We start from the raw sequence: 18,363 nt of genomic DNA on the forward strand, positions 1-18,363 counted from the left end.
CTAACAAGCATTGAAGGTCGGGATGATCCCCCGGGTTGAGAACCTCTCCCACAGGAGAGTCTTCTGTCGCCTCTCCCTCAGGAGTTGAGTTTGGGTTTTCCACTGGGCCCAGCCCGTCCGGAGCATGGATCCCAATGGGCGCTATAGGAACAGCAGGAAGAGAAGGAGCCCCTGGCACAGAGGTGGCCTTCTTGTTCTTTCTTCGTCTTGCCTTAGGCCTCGCCTTGGGCTCGGGTACCTGACTCACAGCCAGACCCTGTGTCACCTGTGACCTAGTGACTGCAGCAGCAGTCATGGGAAGACCATCCGAGTTCAACCCCAACTCTACTAGATCATTACCTAACAGAATGTTAGCAGGGACATTGTCCTGGACCAGGACAGGAAGCTTTGCTATCTTGTCTCCAATCACGAGTGTGACTAGGGCTACAGGCGATAATTTGGGAGGCCCACCAGCTAACCTGGTGGTTCTCAGAGGAGCAACTACATAGTCCTCTGGCTTTAGCAGGGTCCTGTCCACCACTGTCATGCTTGCCCCAGTGTCTCTCAAGCCAGTAGAAGGCTGGCCGTTCAAGAGGACACTTCTCAAAAACCTACGGGTGTTCTGTGGGATAGTCGCCAGTACTTCCGTGTACTGGTCCCAGGCCCCAAGGGACACTAAGGAAATCTCTACAGGAGCACCAAATGTGATCCCTGTAGAGGGGGGGAGGACAGTGGCCTCCACCTCAGACATGGGGTAGGGTAGGTCAGGCTGACAGCCTGTACTCCAAGTGCCTTACCTTTACCCTTGGAGTCAACCCTTCGGTGATCCAGAGCCCCACAATCCCAACAAGTGCCGGGAGTGCGGGGTACGGTACTGGAACCACTGGGAGCCTGCTTTGCAGCAGGAGGACCACTACTCTTATTCCCACCCACAGATGACTTATCCCCACTAGATTTTTGGGTCTTAGGAGAGGAAGGTTTAGGTTTACCCGACTGTGACTGCTTTTGGGACTCCTCAGCTTTCTGAGAGGCCCCCTTTTCTTTGTCCTGGTCCTTCCCACTAGAGTCCTTAGGGGACACTCGGTGGGAGACCCACTTGTCAGCCAACCTAGCCAGCTTAAAGGGATCCAAAATGTTCTGGTCAGCAACATACTGAGGCAACAGGCTTCAGAAAAATGCTAAAAAAACAACAGGTGGGACAATTCAACAAAAGTTTTCACCTTGTAACCATCAATCCACCCCATCATGTTCATGTGCACAGCACTCACCCAGTCAACCCAAGACACATTCTCACTTTTCTTAAAATCCCTGAACCTTTTAAGATATTGGGTCGGAGTCTTGCCAAACTTGGCAATTAAAGCAGACTTCATGCACTCATACTGACTCCTTTCTTCCACACTCAGTTACAGAATACAGTCATATCCAGTTTGAGGGACTCTGCTTAAGAAACACTTAGCCCAATCTCTCTTATCAACATCATGAATTGCACAAGCCATTTCAAACGCTTCAATCCATGGGAGGATATCCCTCCGCATACACACCAACCAAATCTTTCATAAACTTGGTTGATGGGGACCTAACACGCTCAATGGTTTTGCTGAAGTCTCCATTCTAGCTTTCTCTAGCTGGATTCTCTGACATTCAGTGTCCTTGTTCTTGAGTTCAAGGTCCTTATTTTTTAGTTCAAGATCCCTATTCTTCAGCTCCACTTGTTGAGCCAACTCCTCCTTCTTAAGCACAGCATCTATTTCCAACTTGCGGTATTCAAAGGCCAATTTCATCCTTAATAGCTCAAGCTCCAAGGAATTGCTATGGGTCGGAAAAGAGGCAGCAGGAATGGTGGCATTCCCAGAAACAGATTCAGCAGAAACCCCAGGGGCAGAGTCCTCATTGGTTGCATTCCCCCCCTCATCAAGAGTTTCAACATCAGTCTGGTAGTCCACCACGGCAGCTATCAGCTCAGCCCTAGACTTATCCACAAAGTCTAACTCCCTGGCATCACAAGCACTCTGGAGGGCCTCTAAGCTCATCCTTGTCAATTTACAATTTGCAATAGACGCCATTGCTTGTAATGCAGTTATCTTCTACACAACTAAACCTCAATTTAATAAAGTGCAGATATTTTGTAAGTGGCACGGTTATACACTGATTCTTAAAACCATAAGCATCCCACCGCTGCCACCAGTGTAAAGACTGGAGGGGGTGTCTGTACTTCTGCTCTCTATATGGTAGAGGGGAGGCACAGAGGACCCCAGCCAAGATTCTCCATTTGGTAGCTATGGTCGAGCAATCAAGGCCTAGCTTCTCAGGAGGTGATGCAGGCTGGTTCTTAAGTACAGTGTAGTCCCCAAGCCCCCACAAAGGAATGTCCACACACTGTATTACTGAAAACACAGTCTTTATATAATCAATATTCAAGGTTATGTACACTATCACAATAACTCGCTTTGTGCTCAGAAAATCAACAATGGTAAATAAATACAGTTCTAAATCGACGGCCCTTCTTGAATGCCCTCCCTTTAAGGCAGGAGTCACGGGTAGTTGAACATCCGACGGAGAACAGGGTAAACTACAGCAGTGAAGTGGCAGCTTCGTTCCTAGCGGATCTCGTCGATGACAGAGCGTTGGCGTCCTGCAAGGTAGAGGCCTATGGGGCACCTCGTGATGATAGTTCTGGACCGCAAAGAGATGACGAAGAACTGTGGCCCCGAAAGGGCATCGAGTCGTCGGCGTCTCTGTGGTCTTTAGGTGGCGGGAAACCCCCCGGCGGATGCTCCTCGGTGCGTCGACGGTCAGGCCCTCTCCAGTGGGATAAAGCGGGCAGCGATGCAGACGAGAGCGTCCGTGGATCAAATGAAGTTCTTAGGCAAACGGGAGCACGGCGGCTCCGGTCGGCGACGGTGGTCGTCGACAGTGGCGGACAACAGTCTGGGCGCTTCTCTTTGGGATTCCGCGGCGGTCCCCATATCCGGTCGGCAGCCTGTCGTAGGTCTGTCTACCAGGGAGCTTTGGCAAAGATCAGCTGGTGCACGATGGTCCCTCGTAGCTGGGGAAGAGGGCGCCTTACCAGGTCCTCTCTGGGTCAGTACTTCGAGGCACAGCAGCTTTCAGATTGTGAAGAAGAGCAACAGCAATTCTTCTCGTCCAGCAGGGCTTCAAGGTCAAGCTTCAGTTTCACTTCAGTTACTCTTCAGCTTCTGAACACGAATTCTAGCAGTGAGAGGCCCCCAGATATACTAGTTGGTCTCCCATTCATTCTGCTGGGTCACACTCAGGCAACCAATCGGTCAGAAGGGCATTCATGCAGGCAGGCAGCCAATCAGGTGCATAGTGCATTCAGGCCATTCACTTCTCTCCAGACACTCACAACAAGTTATGTGTATTGGAACAAGTACCCAGCCATTCAACACTCCACAGAGCATTCATACCAGTTTCGGGCAGGGCTGTTTCAGTCATTGTGTCAAACACCAGATACTAGACACCCACAACACAGAATGCGTATTCCTCACACACTCCATTCACCCAGGTCCCACCCACAGGCGTACCCACAACATACAGTCACCAACATACAGTCACTGGGAAGGCTCCAGCCAGTCTGGCCTGGACTTCACAACAACACCATATATAGAATTTCCACCCAACAGCCGGTCAGGGGGAAGGGACAGAGTCAGGGCTTCCCAGGACTTTGGGAAAACAAGGTAACAGGCAATAGAAAGCAAGAGGACACAGGGGCCATCTTGTTTCCTATCAGGAATCAACTCATTCCAATGGCAGGGCCTGGGTACCCCAAAATGGAGGATACTCAGAGCACCTGTCAAATTCAGCATGGAGCTGCCACCAGCCCATACCCTGCTCTGTGGGCCACACACAGTTGCCCAAAAACATACACTAGGGGCACAGAGTTGTACCCCCACCCATGGGTGCCATAAGGGTATCCCATGGGTTTGTTCACCAAACCAAAAGAGAGAGCTGCACCGCCAGGAGTCCCACATGAACTCCTGCGCAGAAAACACGACATAAGACACGATAAAAGGCAGTAAAGGACAAGGATACGGAGGCCCTGTCCCTCCGATGCATTTCCAGCATCACAGGGATCCCACCATAGTCTGAATACAAGTCTACTACGGGTGGAGCCAGTATTCAGCTTCGTATTTGTCGTTGAATACAGCAGCTTGCAAACAGCACTTAACCCTTTCTCATGTGTGGAAGAAGTAAGTTATTTACATAAAACACCCCAGTCATCATAAATACATCCAAAATAGTGCAGACAGTAAGTCACTATATTGAAGGGTAATTGCTGCTCAGTAATCACTACGAAAATAGAAACATACAATTAATGCTCTGCCTCATGCCCTACCGCCGAACAGCCAAACAGCCCTTGTACTTGTGGGCGTTCTTCTGGTGCACGCGCACTACAACCAAATAGAGTTCTGGGAAATGGTGGGCGGGGCCAGGCGGGGCGGGAGGCGGCAAAAGAAAAGCCTCTCTAAATGAAAAAACACAATAAGACGACGTAGGTTCACAGGAGTCCAAGAGCTAACAAGAGCTCACAAGAGTCAGAAGAGAATAGACTATATAGTATAAATTACTTCTGCAAAAGTCCTTTGTAGCATACGTTTGTTTCGCTGCAGTTTGCCTTCTTCTTGCGCATGCGTTGTTGGAACAGCGTTGGATAAAGCCAGACATTAGAGTCGGTGTCCACAGCCACAGCCAAACAGCCCTCGTACTTGTGGGCATACTTCTGGTGCGCGCGCACGACAACCAAATAGATTTCTGGGAAATGGTGGGCGGGGTCAGGCAGAGCCGGGCGGCGGCAAAAGAAAAGCCTCTTTCTGCAAAAGTCCTTTGTAACATACGTTTTGCTGCAGTTTGCCTTCATCTTGCACATACGTTGTTGGAACAGCGTTGGATAAAGCCAGACGTTTGAGCCGGTGTGCAGTTTAACTCAGTGAGAGAATGGCCCATATGGAAAGCGATTTGATATGATTAGTTATTTATAACAGGCTTATTTCAAAGCCCAGATCCGGGGATTAAACCTGAGTCGCTCCATGTCGTCTTGCTTCCATGGCGAGCACCTTGCCTCTGAGCCATCCTCCTTTCCCAACAGGCTGCTACCTCTGGAAGGCCAGAAGGACTGATGTTGAGTCACATGCCAGGCCCACTTCTAAGGTTAATGTTTCAAACTGCAGCTGTGCAAGCACTCATGCACACACTCACACACAAGCTGGAGGCTAACAATGAGGGCCCAGTGGTAGCCTAAGAGGAGGCAAGGCGGTTTGGAGACACTAACGGACACTTTGGTCTTCCATACAGCACCCACACACAGTATGGCCTCCCTCATAGTGGCCGCACACACTGCAGACTAACAGAGCAAACACACATGTAAGTGTCTTCCCACCACTGCAGTCTTGTACAGTGAAATGAAAACCTGCAGACACATGCTTCTTTCTCTCCTGGACCCTTCTGTGGGACCGCAGTGCAGACACAGGGATTGTGGTCTGGCACACTGTATAACAACAGCATGTGTTCCCACACACTGGGCTGATAAATGCTGACCTCTCGGGCACTACCATTTTTCATCAGTCTGAATATAAATCATTTATGAGCTGAATTCTTGGAGCTATGAGTTGAAAATCCTTCCTTTCGACCCATCAGCCAGCATATGGACATCCCTTTCACCTCTGTCTCAAACAAAAGAAAGCTGCAGAGCCCTGTAATTCATGGAAATGTTGTAGCCTGTGTCTCTCATCCCAAATACTTCATCACAGTCTTTCTTCATCCCAGTCGTTCTCCCTCTCCTTCATCCTATTACTTCTCCTTCTTCTTTAGCCTAGTCCTTCGTCATCCGAGTCCGTTTCCTTATTCATCCTAGTGATTCTCCTTCCTCCCAGTTCTCCTTCGTTGTTCAAGTCATTGGGCCTCATTACAAGTTTGCCGGTCCGAAAACAAGGGTTCCAGTAAGCTCACCGGCACCCTTATTTCTGGACCGACAAACTACGAGTCTGCCTTCTGTGCTCACTGCGTCCGAGAGGTCTTACCCTCCTGGGCGCAGCAGCCACGGTAGGCAGACCATTCACGAAAGCGCAGGCACCTTTAACAATGGTGCTGGCACTTCCAAGTCCCCACTCCCATATGGGAATGGGGACTTACATTTTACTGGCGCCTGACTTCCCGAGCCGCCAGACTTTAACAGGCCGATTCATGTAATTCCTCTCAAAAGTGTCGCACGCGGTTGGTGCACAGCGTGCCTGTGCGAATGTCTGCGCCAGCCGCGTGCGATAAAATCAATTTCCGCGCACAGCGTATTCATGGATTCCCAACTCCAAAAGCAGACGTGGCGCAGAGTGGCGCAGCGACCCTGCAGCAGCGCCAGTTACGCCCCCAAGAACGCCCTCGCGCAAGGAAAAGCCATCAAGATCGCAAAACCATCGCAAAGGGCTGCGCCAACCCTGTACCAGTTTACCGGACTGGCAAACAGCAAACGCAAAGCGGGGAACACATATTACGGGTGTCGGGAACACGCGTGCGCGAGAAGTTTCACACGCGACCTGGCCTGGGGGAGCGTGTGCGTGTATTTCAGGGGTGCGCGAGAAGTATTACACGCGAATGGCCTGGGTGCGTGTATTTCACGGGTGCGCGAGAAGTTCCACACGCGATTGGCCTGGGCGCGTGTATTTCAGGGGCTCGCTGGTGGTTTCACACGCGATCGGGCCTGGGGGAGCGTGTGCGTGTATTTCAGGGGTGCGCGAGAAGTATTACACACGAATGGCCTGGGTGCGTGTATTTCAGGGGTGCGCGAGAAGTTCCACACGCGATTGGCCTGGGCGCGTGTATTTCAGGGGCTCACGGGTGGTTTCACACGCGATCGGGCCTGGGGGAGCGTGTGCATGTATTTCAGGGGTGCGCGAGAAGTATTACACACAAATGGCCTGGGTGCGTGTATTTCAGGGGTGCGCGAGAAGTTCCACATGCGATTGGCCTGGGTGCGTCTTTCAGGGGCTCGCGGGTGGTTTCACACGCGATCGGGCCTGGAGGAGCGTGTGCGTGTATTTCAGGGATGCGTGAGAAGTTCCACACGCGATTGGCCTGGGCACGTGTATTTCAGGGGCTCGCGGGTGGTTTCACACGCGATCGGGCCTGGGGGAGCGTGTGCATGTATTTCAGGGGTGCGCGAGAAGTTCCACACGCGATTGGCCTGGGCGCGTGTATTGCAGGGGCTCACGGGTGGTTTCACACGCGATCGGGCCTGGGGGAGCGTGTGCGTGTATTTCAGAGGTGCGCGAGAAGTATTACACGCAAATGGCCTGGGTGCATGTATTTCAGGGGCTTGCGGGTGGTTTCACACGCGATCGGGCCTGGGGGAGCGTGTGCATGTATTTCAGGGGTGCGCGAGAAGTATTACACGCGAATGGCCTGGGTGCGTGTATTTCAGGGGTGCGCCACAAGTTCCACACGCGATTGGCCTGGGCGCGTGTATTTCAGGGGCTCGCGGGTGGTTTCACACGCGATCGGGCCTGGGGGAGCGTGTGCGTGTATTTCAGGGGTGCGCGAGAAGTATTACACGCGAATGGCCTGGGTGCGTGTATTTCAGGGGTGCGCGAGAAGTTCCACACGCGATTGGCCTGGGCGCGTGTATTTCAGGGGCTTGCGGGTGGTTTCACACGAGATCGGGCCTGGGGGAGCGTGTGCGTGTATTTCAGGGGTGCGCGAGAAGTTCCACACACGATTGGCCTGGGCGCGTGTATTTCAGGGGCTCGTGGGTGTTTTCACACGCAATTGTCCTGGGCGCGTGTATTTCAGGGGCTTGCGGGTGGTTTCACACGAGATCGGGCCTGGGGGAGCGTGTGCGTGTATTTCAGGGGTGCGCGAGAAGTTCCACACGCGATTGACCTGGGCGCGTGTATTTCAGGGGCTCGCGGGTGGTTTCACACGCGATCGGGCCTGGGGGAGCGTGTGCGTGTATTTCAGGGGTGCGCGAGAAGTTCCACACGCGATTGGCCTGGGCGCGTGTATTTCAGGGGCTTGCGGGTGGTTTCACACGCGATCGGGCCTGGGGGAGCGGGGTACGTGTATTTCCGGGGCTCGCGGGTGGTTTTACACGCGATCAGGCCTGGGGGAGCGGGGTACGTGTATTTCAGGGGTGCGTGAGAAGTACCACATGCGATTGGGCTGGGTGCGGGTATTCCAGGGCTGCGCGGGAAGTTTTACACGCTTGCCTACAACACGTATTCATGGAAACGAACGTGGCCAATCCGGAAACACGTACGCCAGCAGGAAGTAGGCGTACGTCCACCCGCACAGCATAAAAGTGCACGCAAACAACAAACAAGCTCAGACGCCAGGATGAACATACCATTCCTACAGCAGTGGCCGTGGGATACCGCAGGAGGAGGAGGAGGATAGTCCGGGCCAGAATTTTTACACCCAGAACCAGCCTTTTTGGGATGCCGGATGACCATGTGTATGGGAGGTACAGGTTTCCACCTCACATAATACTCGACCTGGTCAGTGAGTGGGAGGATGACCTCACATCAACCACCCTGTGCTCTCAAGCACTCAGCCCCCTGGAGAAGGTCCTCAATGTACTGCACTTCCTGGCCACTGGATCATTTCAGCGGACAAGTGCCATAGTGGGGGGGGGGTGTCACAGGCCACGCAGTCACGCTGCCTACACCAGGTCTTGGCCATCATCACTGCACGCCCATCAGTCCGCAGGCACATATACCTGCCCAGAACACCTGCAGAAAGGCAGGCTGTTGCCCAGGACTTCTACAGGGTGGCACAATTCCCCAAAGTGCTAGGTGCCATTGATTGCACCCATGTGGCTCTACGTCCCCCCAGGGCAACTGAGCACATCTATAGAAACCGCAAGCACTGGCATTCCATCAACGCCCAGGTAGTATGTGATGCCAAGGGAATCATCACCTCAGTATACGCCAACTATCCAGGCTCCACCCACGACAGTTTCATCTACAGAATGTCTACCCTAAACCGGGATATAGAAGCTGGGCAGCATGGCGATACATGGCTGCTCGGTGAGTATAAATGCCACTGCGCATGCATGCATGTCAGATACTGAGTAATGTCACAACCCCACTGATGATACCCATCACCACCTCCCCAGGGGACAGTGCCTACCCTCTCAGCACCCACATGATGACGCCAATTCGGAACCCCACCACGCCACCCCAGGTAAGATACAACACAGCCCACATTGCAACCCGGGGCATCGTGGAGCGCACATTCGGAGTGCTCAAGTCACGCTTCCGCTCCCTTGACCGTTCTGGCGGGCAGCTGTTATACGCTCCCCCAGTAGTGTGCAGGATCATAGTGTCAGCATGTGTCCTGCACAACGTTGCAACACGCCGGGGCCTGGCCATGGACATGGTGGTGCCCCCACATCCCCAACCATATGCATGCCCACTGCGCATGGGAGGGGAAAGGGCACGGGGTGAGGCAGCCCGTACGCAGCTCGTGGATAATTACTTCACATAAAATCACATCCCTGTAGAGTGCACACAGCCCTGGCACATACCAGCTGACAATCAATGATGATTGTTACTGACAATTATGATGTGTCAATGGACAGTCAACTGTCACAACCATACCAGCCTGAGATTGTACATCTGGAAGTGTTCCATTGTGTGCTTCCCAACCTACACAAACAGCACCAATGCTGTGTTCAAAAGACACACTTCTATGCTGCTAAAATCATTACCCCCTTGCAAGACACAACATGACAACAGTGCCATGTCACCCAACCCCTCCCCAGCACCGCCACCCAACACACCATGGCATGACATGCCATGTGAGAGCAAACAAAGTCAGCCCCCAAACATGACACGTGTCACAAAGTACAGTGTCCCTAATGGAAACTGGCCACACACAATATGCCCACATGAATGTAGAAACAACAACACACATGACCAAATACTTACCACAATACAATCGACATAGCATAAACATGACAGTACTAAGGCAAAGGATACGTAGTCTTACAACATGAGAATGCCAGCACATACACCACCTCCAACTGTACAGTGTTGTTGCCACGCACATCTGGAAGTCCACTGCTCACAACATGAGCTCCATCTCCAAAGTGGACCGCCTTGTGAAGACATGAGGAATGAACCTGCAAATCAGGAGGGAGACATGGATGCACAAGCACACATCAATACACCATGCAGTGCACAATACAACAACAATATGCACTAGGAATGTATACACAGTATTGACTACAGACTGCCCACACAGCTCATGGGAGTCCAACGTCACTGTGTAATTCACTGTCACTTGGGCACACCCTTTGCAAGCCCATGGAAACGGGAAGCAGGAGGGGTGTGTGTCTCACTGACCCAAGCATCTGACCCAAACTCAGGACAAGCCTGCATGTGCCCAGCCGGAATACAGTGGATGCCCACGGGAGCCACACAAGGCAACACACTGCAACAAAAAATCAAAAATCAAAAATGGCCATGTGTGGGCCAGGGGGGGGTGGGGGAGGCCACACAGGAGGTCCGAGAACAGGGTGCCCACCAACAGCCACCTGCGTGAATGTTGCGAAAAAAAAACACCTCCATGGGCTCATGGCCTGCACGGCTACTAAATAGTGGGAGATTCACTGCTGGATTCGCTCTCCTCAACCTCTGCTGCTGCTGCCACAGGAGGTGGTGGTGCCATGGGAGGCAGCCCATGCAATGCCCTAGTTTGGTCCTCCATGGCAGCAAGCATGCGGGCCTGGAAGGCCTCGTTCTGGAGGGATATGGTGCGGAGATCCCCATGCAACACCCGACGTGTTGCCCGGACCTCCGCCCGAGTTGCCTGCATCTCTGCTGAGAGCGTGCGGGTGACGCGCTCCAGCAGCTTTTCCGTCCTGGTGACAGTGGAAGCCTCAAGGTCCACAAGAGTCTGCCTGAGGTGCCGGACCTCTCCCCTCAGGGCTTCCCTCTGTCCCTGGGCATCTATAGAAATTGATTCCCTCAGATTGTCCAGGGCCGCCTGTCTGTCCCTGTTGGACGCCAACATTTCCTCCCTGACTGATTGGCAAATGGAGTCTGTTGCCTGCTGTAGTAGCTCCATCTGCCTTTCTGGGGGGACAATGGAAGTGGCCACCCTCTCCATGGCTTGAGCAATCATTTCGGATGATGCTGCCTGTTGGTTGGCCATACCGTAAATGGATTGCTCCCATGCGGTATTGCCTGGTGGCGGACGGCCACCGCGTTGGCGGGCACCACACCTGTCTGGGGCAAGGCGAACTGCGCCTTGCTGTGTCAGCACTGCCTGAGGCTGCAGGACTGCATTTCACCTCTGAACTGCTGGCCCAGGAACAGGATCAGATGTTGCGGAGTGTGGCCCTGCATCCATAACCACCACAGGCGCACCTACCAACACTGACATCCCCATAGTGGGCTCTACCCCTGGTGCAGGTGGGTCGGACAGAACAGTATCCCTTCCATGAACACATACCTGCGAATCCACATAGGCCTCATCCGAATCAACACCTGAAAAGAGTTCTGGGGAGGTGCAGCCAGGGACACCCCGGGACAGTATGGCCTGCAGCAAGAGAGGGTTCTCCCCCACCACCAAACCACGTCCCCCACTGGTGCCTGGTCGTGCTTCAGATCCATCCTGGGCCTGCACCATCTCCTCTCCCTCAACAGCATCAGGTGCGTCATCCTCTGCAAAAACAAGAAAGACAAAAATGGAAACAGGCATTAGCACCATGGCACGCTATTAGGCCAGACAAGCTACAGTACCAGTACTTGATTCACACATGTCCCACATGACTATAACCCTCCCATGCATGCACTGTCCATGAGTTGGAAGGGGAGGAAAATGTCAGACACTGATGACACCAAGATGGGAGAGCAACACATCAGCTGCATGCTGGCTAGCAGTGCCATCACACATTGGCCTGTGAGTGGCATGTCCAATACACATACATGACACATGCCATCACACAGATGGCATGTACCATGGGCATGTCATATATGTGACAATGGGGCAGAGTGATGCGCAGTAGAACCAGGTGAATTCCTACAATCAGCCTGAATGAACACAGCTAAATACGGAACAATGTGGTAGCAAGATGCCACTTCAAGGGCAACTGGCGCAATGTAATGCAAAACGCCTACTGTGGCCAGAAGGGTTACTGTAATACCCAAATCCCGGGGCGCAGAATGCATTGGATGAAGCACATGGGTGGGACAAAACACTCAGGCACACACACCCTGACCTGGCACTCAACCAGATCCCCTCCCACAAACTACATACACATGGATCACACACACATGCATGTGCACTCACCGGACAATGCCTCGTAATCTGGCAGTTCTCCCACACCTTGGATCTGCTCCTCTGTGACGTAGGTCCCAGCAACATGCTCATGTAGAGTGAGTTCTATGTCCTCTTGTGGAGACCCACCTCCAGTCACCAGAGTTGCGGCATGACTTGAGGCCAGCTTTTTCTTTGCCCTACGCTTAAGGTCGTTCCAGCGCTTGTAGCACTCAACAGCTGTGCGCCTCATAAACCCAAGGGCACTTATGCTGTCCGCGATGGACTGCCAGTGTGCCTGACGTCGAGCAGGTGTAATCCTACACCCTGAAGTGACCAACATTTCGGCGTCATGTTCGGACACATACTGCACAAGTGCATCCAGTTCGGCATCATTGAAGCTAGGCTTCCTTGGCGTGCCGGACCGTGTAGCCGTGTCGGGGTCATCAGCCTGTACTGGACGAGCACTCTTCCTCTTTCTTTTTGTGGGTGGTGGGGCTCCGGAGTGCCCTACGCCGCTCTGGACACTAGAGGCAGGAGCACCGGTGGACTGTGTAGTAGTAGTGTGCGATGGCACACTGACCACATGACTTTCTGCAGGCATTAGCTGAAGTGTGATGATGGCAGGGGGAACCTCAGTCTGATGTACCGGGACCAACACTGTCCTTCCTGGGGGAGTCAGAGCTGGGGTGGACGGAGCTGCAGCTGCCCCTGCAGCCTCCCCACCCCGCCTACTCGGGGCAGCAGATGACATGGCTGCCCCTGTACCAGGTGGCCTGGTGACACTGGCTTGCGCCGCCACCCGTGACCTAGACTTGGCGACCTGGAAGTCAGCCTGGGAGTCACCCTGTGCTAGGTCAAGTGCCACAACGGGCCGGTCCAACAAGGGCTGAGCAGGGATGGTGTCAGCCACGTTTCCCTCAACCATGGGGGGGATGTGTGTCCCTGACTGGTCCTCCACACGTGGGGGGCTTGGGGGAGTCTGCAAATCCTGGCCACGTCCCCTACCACGCCCACCACGCCCACCTCTTGAGGCTCGGCCACCTTTGCCACCCTTACCACTTGCTCGCCTCCCAGCCATGGCACTGATGGAGTTGTGCGTATGGGAGTTGCAGTGGACAATTGTCCTGGGCAATTGGGGGTCAAAGGGGTAGGGTACTAGATGGAATTCGTACCCAAGTGCTCTAGCAAGGCTGTATGTAACCCCTGGGGAAAGATGACGGGTCACTCAACGCACAGGCACCTCTAAAACAGAAAATGACGTGCACGCAACCCCTCGTAGACCACGTGCATGGGAAAAGGAACCTGCACTACGCTGTGGCACCCAGAAACACAAAAATGAACGTAAGCGTGTCACACGCAGCCTACAATGACCTCTGAAGGGGTACGCTACACACGGGGCTAGCACAGTTGGTAAATACGTGCGCGACTCACCGTCTGCCTGGGAAAAGAGCGTGAAAAATACGCACGTGTGCGCGTTGGCAACACCCCCGCCAAAAGAAGAATTGTACACTGTCTGAGGAGACAGGACAAAAGGAGAAGTCAACGCTGTTTGAGGAAACAGGTCGAAGAGAAAATCAGAAAAATACTGACAGAGGTAACAGGGAGTACGAACTAGAAACGCTGTGAAGTAAATCGCGTGTGAACCGACAAGAAGTACAGATTTCACCCACTCGCTCTCCACGGGGAGCACGTACAAGGAAATGACGTACTACACGCACCTTTTAAACCGCACCACACGTCCAATGTCACTTCCGCGTATACGCACTGAGGCACTATCCTCCAATCACGTGGGCTGACACTCGGACGTGCAGTTTTTGGTCTTGTAACATTCCCCCGGGTACAGGGACACGCCCGCGCGTGTCACGTCACAGACGCGCCTGCGCTGTCAGGGCCTTTGGTCCAATGGAATCGCGTACACAGGCCAATCGCGTGTGGAACTTCTCGTGCACCCCTGAAATACACGCGCCCAGGACAATCGCGTGTGAAAACACCCGCAAGCCCCTGAAATACACGCACCAAGGCCAATCGCGTGTGGGACTTCTCGCGCACCCCTGAAATACACGCACACGCTCCCCCAGGCCTGATCGCGTGTGGAACTTCTCGCGCACCCCTGAAATACACGCACCCAGGACAATCGCGTGTGAAAACACCCGCAAGCCCCTGAAATACATGCACCCAGGCCAATCACGTGTGAGACTTCTCGCGCACCCCTGAAATACACGCACACGCTCCCCCAGGCCCGATCGCGTGTGGAACTTCTCGCGCACCCCTGAAATACACGCGCCCAGGACAATTGCGTGTGAAAACACCCACAAGCCCCTGAAATACACGCACCCAGGCCAACCGCGTGTGGGACTTCTCGCGCACCCCTGAAATACACGCACATGCTCCCCCAGGCCCGATCGCGTGTGGAACTTCTCGCGCACCCCTGAAATACACGCACACGCTCCCCCAGGCCCGATCGCGTGTGGAACTTCTCGCTCACCCCTGAAATACACGCGCCCAGGACAATCGCGTGTGAAAACACCCGCAAGCCCCTGAAATACACTCACCCAGGCCAATCGCGTGTGGGACTTCCCGCGCACCCCTGAAATACACGCACACGCTCCCCCAGGCCCGATCGCGTGTGGAACTTCTCGCGCACCCCTGAAATACACGCACACGCTCCCCCAGGCCCGATCGCGTGTGGAACTTCTCGCGCACCCCTGGAATACACGCACACGCTCCCCCAGGCCCGATCGCGTGTGGTACTTCTCGCGCGTGTAGAATTTTGGCGCACATTTTTTTCCTGCGCAGAGACGCTACCGCCTGCTTTCGTGTGGCGGACATGTATGGGCCTGTGCGCGTCTTTGGCCGTGCGCTGTTTTTCCCTATTCGATTCCATGAATACGTGTTGTAGGCGAGCGTGTGGGCGTTCTGCGCACTTGCCTCCTGTACTTCCCCCGTGACGCCCACATTTTCACGAGTTGTTCCCCATTCTGCATGTAACGCCCCGTGTTACGCCTACTTTTGTTATGTGCGCCGCGCTATGTGCGAATTCGCTGTGGCCTTATCGCATGGCGTTCGATGACCTGTGCGCCAGCGTGCGCCGCACACTTTTTCAGCGCACATCCCACATTTTGCGTGTGCACGGACTTCCATGAATAGATGTGCGATGTTTTCTGTGCGATAATCGCACTTGCACTGCGATAATCGCACTTGCACTGCGATTTTTGCTATTTCACTGCGAATCGCACGTTTTCGCACGCGTGCGCCGTTTTTTCGGCGCACGTTGATTCCATGAATCGGCCTGTAAATCTCTCGGTGGCACCGGGAAGTCAGGCGAGTCCTCGACAGGGTTCTGCTTGACTCGTGATGAGGGCCATTGTCCTTCCTCCCAGTCCTTGTCCTTCTTCATCCCAGTATTACACCTTCAAAATCCCAGTCCTTCTGTGTCTCAGCCCTGTTCTTTCTCCTTTGTCTGAGTCCTTTTCTTTCTCCTTTCATCCAATCCTTTTCTTTTCCTCTTTCTCATTCCATTTCTTTCTCCTTTCATCCAATCCTTTTCCTTTCCTCTGTCCCAGTCCTTTTCTTTCTCCCTGTTGTCAGTCCACCTCTTTCATCCCAATTTTTTTCCTTCACCTTCATCCCAGTTCTTCTCCTTTGTCCCAGTTCTTCTCCTTTGTCCCAGTTTTTCTCCTTTGTCCCAGTCCTTCTCTTTCTCCTTTGTTTCACGCATAGTTCTCCATCGTCCACCTCCTTCTCCCTCTTCAAATGTTTCTCACTCCTCTTCCTTTGCCCCACTCCTTCACCTTCCTGTTAATTCCAGCACTTTTATTTCTCCTTCGTCCAATCCTCCTTCATCCAGTGCATTTGTAATACTCCTCCTCCACCTTGGTCCTGGTTTTTCGTATTCTTCCCAGTCATTCTCCATCTCTTTCATCCCAGTACTACTTCTCCTTCACCCTAGTACTTCCCCTTTTCCTTTGTTCTAGCTGCTCTCCTTCATCCCAGACCGTCTCCTTTTTACCCATTCATTCCTTCCTCTCCTTCATCCCAGTTATTCGCCTTCCTCTCATGCCTTCTCCTTTTTCCCAGTCCAGTCCTTCTTCCTCTTCTTCATACCACGCCTTCTCCTTCATCCTTGTGCTTCATGTTTTCCTAGTCCTTATTTTTAGTCCTTCTCCTTTGTCCTAGTTTTTAATCCTTTGTCCTAAACTTGCCCGTAGTCCTTGTCCTTGCCCTTAGTCCTAGTCATTTATCTGAGCGCTTCTATGTCAGCCTAGTCCTTCTCCTTTGTCCTAGTCAGTACTTGTGAAAGGTCTCAAAGTCAGCCTCCCTCTGACCCCCGTTTCTATCTCTATCACTTAATGTGTGTGTTTGTCTGTTCGCCTCCATGTGTGTCCCTCTCGCTTTCTCTCCGTCTCCTGCTCTCGCTCTCACTCTCCCTTGTGCACTCTCTTTATCTTCCCTTTCCATGTCTCACTGTGGATTGTGGTGCTGGTTGTGGGTGTAAACGGTGTGAGAAATGGGGAAGAAACAAGTAAAGGAGGCTGTGTGCTGAAAGTATACAACGTGATGTAATGTACAAGAATGTTGCTTTCTTTGCTGAAACAACCAGCCATGCGTGGATTTGCACGTGGTATTTCTCCATTTCCACAAATGGCAGCCTTGCTTGGTTGGAGAGATGAGGTATGCATGGACCTTAAGCTCTGGTGTGACCATAAGGTACCCTTATGCCCTAACAAGCTATGAATTCTAGTCATCCATTAGTCTCAGGTTAACTTAACATGCTCATGTGCGGTGGAGGGGGGAATCAAAGAAGGGTAGGGGGAAAGGAGGGCGGGTTTGGGGACACATGGGGGTTGGGGGTTTTGATTTTGGGGTTGTAAATATGAAATAAAAAAATATTTTTAAAAAGAATGAAAGCTCCAGGCAAGGACTGAGCAGAGCAGATGCTTCCGTTATCCTGGAGTGTAGATGGTGAGACATGGCTGCGGCTCAGGTGTTTCTCAGGCGGAAAGGGGCATATGGTCTTCAAGCTCGGAGCTTCCTTGCGCCAGTTACAACTATCAAGCTGGCATGAATGCAGACAGCCTTTTTGCATGGGCATGGTCAGTAAACTGGCTCTTGATATGGCACCATATTATCATATGTCTGCAAACTACCGTTATTAAGCAGCACACTCCCTCTTACGCATGCTCTCGCGCATGTCTGTATTATATTTCAGCGTTGTACAGTCCCAACGTTTGGCTCTGTAGTGAATGTTATATGTTAATGTTAAAGGACATTTGTACTGCGCACTATCACCACCGGAGTGGTCCCCTGGCGCTCTGTAATTGCCAAAGGTTACTTTGTGGTGTTGGATATCATTTACTGCCCCCGGCAGTTGGGGGTTTGAATGTGTGTTTTTCCATCACAGAAGATTCTTGCCCTGATGGCTCAGAGATGAAACACATGTTATGGGTCTCCCCGGCAGGCTGTGTAAGCTGCAGGCTTCTTACCACAGCTGCTGATGTAAATTGATTGACGTATTTTATCAGTCAGCAGAAGCTAGCAGATGCCTTGGTACCAGCCCCATGATGGCCGACACTTCAGCTTGCATGTTCTTTGAACTGGGCTCATTCTCTATGTAACCGACTAGAATTCATGGCCATTCATGTAAAATACGACTGCAAAAGCCAAAACGGTTGATAATGCGTTCCAATTTTCTGTATACATTGGTTCCTAATTTTTCCCACTGTCATATTACAGGTGCAGGTTCATGACATTGCACCAAAACATACCGGCGCCAAAAGGTCCCCGTGCAGCCGCGCCAGAACATCAGGTGCCAAATTGGTCGCGCCAAAACGTCCTGCTCCGAAAAGTCACAAAAAGCATTCATTTAAGCATGACTCTGGCGCCCCACAGTGGTGATCTGCGGAAAACCATTTGTATTCGGGGCCTAGCAGCTGGTCAGCACGGGTATGAAGAGGGGACCAGTCCCACAACCCTCCTGACTATACCCAAGAGAAGTAAGTGTGTGCGTGCGTGCGTGCGTGCGTGCGTGCGTGCGTACTACTGGCTGTTTGCGCTTTGCCCAAACTGTTGAAAAACTAAATTTCAACAAAACAAAAACGATCACATGGA

This window comes from Ambystoma mexicanum, chromosome 3p (assembly GCF_040938575.1).
Source record: "Ambystoma mexicanum isolate Mex_15411 chromosome 3p, UKY_AmexF1_1, whole genome shotgun sequence".
NCBI lineage: Eukaryota > Metazoa > Chordata > Amphibia > Caudata > Ambystomatidae > Ambystoma > Ambystoma mexicanum.